The following is a 6,000-nucleotide window of genomic DNA, read 5'->3' as shown; positions in this document are numbered from 1 at the left end:
TTCCTGCTTCAATATACTGAGTGCTCATTGCAAGAAAAAACCCAACTCAACAATAATAACAACAAAAAAACACCACCGTAAAAGAAGTCATGGAGCAAATGGCTGTGCTAATCACATTGAATTAAGCTGTGCTTACCCAGAGTCAGAGCAGATTTGGACCAAATTACAGGGGTGGATTAATTAGAGACTCGTTAACTCTAAATTTGATGGGGATGGATGCAAACTGGAGCAGTGCAGTTTGCACAGTGCTGGTCTTGGGGGTGCAGGTACCAGAGCACCAGGGCTTGGGATGCAGGGATGCTCGGTCCTGGCCCTGGAACAGACGCACCGAGGGGCTGGTGGGATGCATGGGATGCATGATCCCAGCCCTGGGGATGCACCGGAGCACCGAGTAGGGGAAGGTGGGATGGACAGGGTGCATGCACCAGAGCATTGAGGCCTGGGATGCATGGGATGCAGGCACAGCAGCACCGGGAGGGTGGGATGCACAGAGGGCAGGCACGGTATCACTGTGGGGTTGGAATGCATGGGGTGCTCCATCCTGACAGCCCCGGGAGGTTGGGATGCATGGGGTGCAGGCACCAGAGCGTCAGGGGCTGGGATGCATGAGGTGTGGGCACCAGAGCCCCCGGAGTTTGGAATGCAGGCATCGGAGCCCCAAGGGTTGGGATGCACGGGATGCAGGCACCGGAGCCCCGGAGGGGGCTGGGATGAACGGAGTGCACGTCCCTCGCCTAGCACCGAGATGCCAGGTGCTCGATCCTGGCCACGGGGGCGCAGCCACCGGACCCCCGAAGGGAGACTTGAAACGCACGGAGGACCACAGCGGGCGGGCACTAGGACCCCACCCCCCGCCCGCGCTCCCCTCCGACCCGCACTGCGCATGCGCTTCCCCCCTCTCCCCGCGCCCGCAGCACCACCCCTCCCCGCCGCGGTGCATTGTGGGACACAAACAAAGCGACCCGACCGACCATCGCGTCCCATCCGCGTAGCCCCGCCCCTCTCCTCCTCCGCGGTGCACTATGGGACACAAATAAAGCGCCCTCCGCCCCGCGCGCCTCATTGCCCCCTCCCCTTTAGCCATGCCCCCCCTCCGCCGCGGTGCACTGTGGGACACAAATAAAGTGCTGGTTGGCGAGCGAGCCTAATTGCCCCTCCCCTCCCCATTGGCCCCGCCCCTCCGTAACGCGGTGCATCGTGGGACACAAATAAAGTGCCGGTCCGGCGAGCGCGCCCCATTGGCCCCGCCCCTCCCATTTAGCCACGCCCCCTCCGCCGCGGTGCATTGTGGGACACAAATAAAGCGCTCGAGCCGGCGCGCGCGCGGCCGCGTTTTCTCTCTCTGCTGGGACCCCTCCTCCTCCTCCTCCCCAGCCCCGCCCCCCTCCCCTCGCCGCGGTGCATTGTGGGACACAAACAAAGTGCCCGGGCGGGCGGCGCGGCGCGCGGCCCCTCGCTCCGGCCCCTCCCCGCGGGGGCGCCGCCCCGCGCCCCCCCCCGCCCCCCCCCCCCCCGCCCCCGGGGGGGTCGCGCGCCTGAGGGGGAGGCGGCGGCGGCCTCGCCTCTTCCTCGCCTTCCTCCTCCTCCTCATCGTCGTCCCTCCGCCGCCTCCCGCCCCGCCGTCATGGCCCCGGCAGGGCCCCGTCGCGGCCACAGATAGGGAGCTTCGGCCTCCCGCCCGCGCCAGGCTGCGCCGAGCGCAGGTAACGGGGGACGGGCCTGGGGCGGGGGGGGGTGGGGAAGGCGCGGGTTCCCCCCAGGGTGAGGTGGGGGCGGGAGGCTCCGCACACAGAGCTCTGTGCACGCGTGTTCCGCCGGGGGAGGGGCTGCGGTGAAGGGGTGTCCCCCCACGTGTGTCCCCTCCCCCCCCCACGTGTGTGCCCCCCCGTGCCTGGCTGTGCCCCCCCAGGGGACGGTGCCTCCCCTCCCCCTGAGGGACCGTGTGGGTGTCCGCCGTGCGTGACTGGTTCCCCCCCTCCAAGGGACCGTGTGTGTGTCCCCTACGCCTGACTGTGTTCCTTCCAAGGGTCAGTGTTGTCCCCCCCGAGAGGCTGTGTGTGTGTCCTGCATGGGACAGTGTTGTTCTCCCCCTTAGGTACTCCGTGTGTGTGTGTCCCCAAGGGACAGTGTTGTTCCCTCCCCGAGGGACTGTGTGTGTCCCCAAGGGACCATGTTGTCTCCCCCTTCAAGTAACTGTATGTCCTCCATAAGGTATCGTTTTGTCTCCCTCCCCGCAAGGGACCATGTTGTCCCCCCCTCCAAGTGACTGTGTCCCCCCTCTCTGAGGAACCGTGTGTGTCCCGTGTCTGTCCGCGTTTCCCCCCAAGGGACTGTGTGTCCTCCTTCTGCAAGGGACTGTTGCGTCTCCCCCGGCGAGGAACCGTATCCTGCCCCCCCCTCCCTATCCGTGTTCCCCCCCTCCCCCCTCGAGGAACCCTGTTCACCCCCTCTCCCCAGGGGTCATGTCCCGCCCCCCTGGAGGGTCCATGCACCCGCCCCCGCGCGTATGTGTTCGAGGAGCTGTGCCCGTCGTCCTCGTTCACCGAGGGACCCTGTCCACTCCCTCACGTGTCCTCTCCCTTCCTCCAAGGGACCATGTGTCCCCATCCCCTCCACCGAAGAACTATGTACTCTTCCCCCCCTGACCCGTGTCTGTTCCCCTCACCTCCCCAAGGGACCCTGTCGTCGTTGTCCCCCCCCAGACCCCAAGGGATCCTGTCGTTCCCCCCTCGTACGTGTGCCCTCCTCCCCCAGGGGACTGTGTGTCGGCCCTCGTACCTGCAGGACTCTGTCATCATCATCCCCACACGTGTCCCCTCTCCATCCCCTCAGGGACCCTGGCCACCCCCTCCGCACTTGTGTACCCCTCCACCGAGGAACGGTGTTCCCTTTCCCACCCACACCTGCTCCCCCCTCGCCCGAGGGACCCCGTCCATCCCCCCTGTCTATGTGTCCCCCCCCGAGGCACCGTGTGTCTCTTCCCAACCCCAAAAGGGACGTGTATCCCCCTGCCGCATATGTGTGTCCCCCTTCCCCGAGGGACGGTGTGGCCCCCCCAACTCCCCCGAGGGACTGCATGTACCCCAGACGAGTTCCCAGGGCAGGGAGGGATCCCCCTCTCTGTGCAGCCCCAGGAGGGGACATGAAGCCCCCACTGGGTGATGTTTATGCTCATCCTGAGGTTTCCCACGGGTGCACTCAGCTGTCCAGGCACACGCGAACGTGGAGTTTTGGGGAGGGGGGGGAGTTGTGTTGTTGCCTGCATCCCAGCGGGATACCTGCTGCCTCCCTTTTCCACTGCAGGCTGATGGGAGGAGAAGAGGGATTCCCACTAGCTGTTAGGCAGAGCTGCCGGTCCCTTTGTTGTTGTTTTTCCTTCCAACACCCCTTTTTGCATATTCTTTACTGCCCATCTGCTAGGGTCTGCTGTGCCGCCTCTGCTCACACCCATGTCCACACCACCCATGTCCACACCACCCATGTCCACACGCAGTGAGGATGTCATAGTGCTCAGCTGCCAAGATCCGTTACGTTTTTCTCTGCTCTTCTTCCATGTATGCGGGGTTGTTTTCCTATATGCAAACATAAACACTGGCAGATGCTTGTGTGGGGGGTACAGTCGCCTTCTTGCTTGCCAAGAGCCTGTTGCCTCCCTTCAGACACACAGGGCAAGGGTGTTGCTGCCTTCCAAAATCTGCTCCACTTCTCTCCCCCCGTAGGTGTACTGGGGAGTGCCTCCACGCTTGACCGCCACAGCTTCTTAAATACATGCACCCCAGGAGGCCCCTTCCTCTTTGTGGAAAGCTGCAGAGTTTTTTTTCTGCCCAAATAGACATCCAGATATCTTCCACCTAAGTCTCTAAAGGATGACCGCTCCAGCCCTGCTCCTGTTTGTGCAGTGGAGCTTATTCTGCCCTACGTATCTATGCACCCACCAGGGTTATCGCACTGACTGCCTACCGAAAGACGGTGCATCCCACATTGTGTGTGTTTGTACACATCAGGAAAGGTGCAGGTGGCGCTTCACTAGCAGCCTTTGGGAGGCAGGCATTTCTTCTCCATACTTCAAGGGAGAAGGCTTCCACGGCTTGTCCTTTCGTGTCCTGCATGTTCCCACAGACACCCAGCGGCAGCTGCTCCAGTGCCTGCCCCCAGACCGTAGTGCTTCCTTGCTACACATGCCAGAGAGGTCACCCATTCTTACCCATTTCTTGTCTCTTTTTGGCTGTGCTTCGTGGCTGCCTGTTACATCTTTCATGACTGCAGCTTTCAACCCCTTTTCTTCATGTGCCTTGCTGATACTGCAGTGCGATACAGTCAGGTTAAGCTTGCCGTGTTTTTTTCCTTCAACTTTTAGTTTTTCCTCTGAGCAGTCTGCCCGAGAAAAATGAAGTAGTCTGCGTGCTTCCTAGGTAACTGCAGGTCCCAAGCTGAAAACCACAGGTCTGAAATTAGTTCACTTTCTCTTTTACAGTCATATACGTAATTTTTGCAGCCCAGGATCTGTTCTGATGTTTGCAGATATCTCCTGCTTTCATCGTTTTCCTCACGTGAGGTCCTTGGTTTGCCATCCCAACGTTGGGGATTTCTCAGGTTTCCCAGTTATGTTTGCCCCTGCTTTCTCTCTGTGCTTCTGCCTCATGTGAGGCTTGTCCTTTTCCCCTTTTTTATTTTATATTTTATTTATCCTTTGGGTCTTTAGGACACTTGGCTTTTACTGAGGTAGAGGTTGCCCAGCTCACCTCCTGATTTGAATCCCCAGCTCCTAGCTGTGTGTTTTTGTCGACCAAGTGATGTGTTGTTTGTCATGTGCAGGGCACGCCTGCAGCCCTGCTCTGCAGACCCGGCAAGATGACCCTGCTGCATAGGAACAGCCTCAGTACAGGCGGGTCACTGACTGGCATCCAGGAGTCTTTTAGGGTGTTCCGAGTGCGATGCGATTTTCTTCTGCCATTGAGGTCTCTCACTTCAGCTTGACGTCTGTGTGTAATGCAGATCTGAGGTGTGATGCACCTGGAGACCTTGCCTGGATATAAGCGCATCTATTTAAGGAGATAGAGCTGAACAAGTGTTAACCTGCTAGCTTAGACATAGCCCTACCGGTATAAATGCCTCCATTGATGTAGAACAGTTTATACCAGAAACCAGTTACAATGCTGTAAGTGTCTCTCCCTAGGGACTACTTCTATTTAAACAGCTGTTTTTAATCCAAAGCTTTAATTGGTGTGAACACTCCAAGCAGTCCCTTTCCAGGGCAAGGGAATTTCCAGCCCTACTTCAGTCTTCCCAGGTGGATGTTGCACGGATGCTAACTTGTCAGGAGGGAGGATTATGCTCGCTTTCCCACACAGAAGGTTCTGCGCTGGTTTTGTTTACAGGGTGAGAGAATTCCTGTCCTTGTGACTGTGAGGTTTGGAGTGGGATAGTGTCCTTATGTATTTCTTCTCTAATACGTAAGAGAAGTAGTCAGCAAGTGAAACTGAATCCTTGCCATGTTTGTTGCAACAGGAGGTTAATCATAAACTCTGGCAACTTTTAAAAGGGGTGGTTTCCTTCTGTGGTGTCTGTAGCAAGTGTGCGCTGTTCCGAGGGTCTGGTCAGCTGTTTGCTAAGAGGATCAAAGGCAAATACAGCTTCCCCGGTGTGTGAAGTTGCACAAGCGTCTGAGTGTTATTTTTGGTTGTATCCCGTGACTCGCTTGAAGGAGGCTTTTTATTTTTATATCCCTCTTGTGAATGGATGTACGATGCCTGTGCTGAGAGGTGAACAGTGTGTGACTGGGTGCTGATAAGGAGGAGGTCTTGGGGAATTTGGGCTTTTATTGGTTGCTTCACATCTGGCATTGTCTCTTCCATCTGGTAAATGTCTTTATCAATGGGCTTTGAGAACATTTGAGCATATTTCTCTGAGAAGGTCTGGTGATATCTTCACTCCTTTTAGGCATTGTCATTCACTTGCATAAAAGAGAAGCAAGTGAAACTGTGACGAAGCAGTGATACT

The 6,000-nt window shown here is 58.0% G+C and overlaps 1 protein-coding gene across 7 annotated transcripts in view; it reads left to right on the top strand.

Moving 5' to 3' along the window:
* The first annotated feature begins 1,511 nt into the window (after positions 1–1,511).
* The window catches only part of ZBTB44 (zinc finger and BTB domain containing 44), a 74,609-nt gene continuing 70,120 nt past the window's right edge, over positions 1,512–6,000 (top strand). For 5 of the 7 annotated variants that reach the window (XR_008453382.1, XR_008453383.1, XR_008453381.1 and 2 more), the window contains exon 1: positions 1,512–1,703. The gene's annotated coding sequence lies outside the window, so the exon portion shown is untranslated. The remainder of the gene's footprint in view (positions 1,704–6,000) is intronic. The other 2 variants (XM_054086787.1, XM_054086790.1) reach the window with 1 other exon arrangement.

Source organism: Cuculus canorus, chromosome 23 (genome assembly GCF_017976375.1).
Source record: "Cuculus canorus isolate bCucCan1 chromosome 23, bCucCan1.pri, whole genome shotgun sequence".
Classification (NCBI taxonomy): Eukaryota; Metazoa; Chordata; class Aves; order Cuculiformes; family Cuculidae; genus Cuculus; species Cuculus canorus.
Note: the sequence above shows the minus strand (reverse complement) of the source record. Positions and strands in the feature narration are given on the sequence as shown.